We start from the raw sequence: 600 nt of genomic DNA, 5'->3' as shown, positions 1-600 counted from the left end.
TTCTGTTTCAGCTTACCACAGTGAATGTTTAATGCAGTAATGCACTTGGACCATGAGTTACCTACTACTCTTTAGACTCAAATACTGAGGTTTTGAGTTTTCATCTTTATGTAATGGCTTTTCGGTCTCTTCTCTGTCAGGTATCACATGTACCTATTTTTATGCCTCCCCCTTTAGCTAGGGCTAAGAAAATCAAATGACTGAACTTAAAATAGATAAAAATGAAGGTATTAATACTGTTTTCACATTTATTTTGCCTTCCAGACCAAAATATTTCTTCATGTAATTTCTTCATTGATCATGTGGTATGATTTTTTTACGTTTCTCAAAGAGCAAACTCCTGATAAAAAGGAGCCATCACCGTATTGCCAGTGCTTTTAAGAAATAAAAGGCAAGGGGCGCCTGAGTGGCTCAGTCGGTTAAGCGTCTGCCTTCGGCTCAGGTCATTGATCCCAGGGTCCTGGGATCGAGCCCCGCATCGGGCTCCCTGCTCTGTGGGAAGCCTGCTTCTCCCTCTCCCGCTTCCCCACTTGTGTTCCCTCTCTTTCTGTGTCTCTCTGTCGAATGAATAAATAAAAATCTTTTTTTTTTTTTTTTTTT

This window comes from Neomonachus schauinslandi, chromosome 3, assembly GCF_002201575.2.
Source record: "Neomonachus schauinslandi chromosome 3, ASM220157v2, whole genome shotgun sequence".
NCBI lineage: Eukaryota > Metazoa > Chordata > Mammalia > Carnivora > Phocidae > Neomonachus > Neomonachus schauinslandi.
This window is presented reverse-complemented; position numbering follows the sequence as displayed.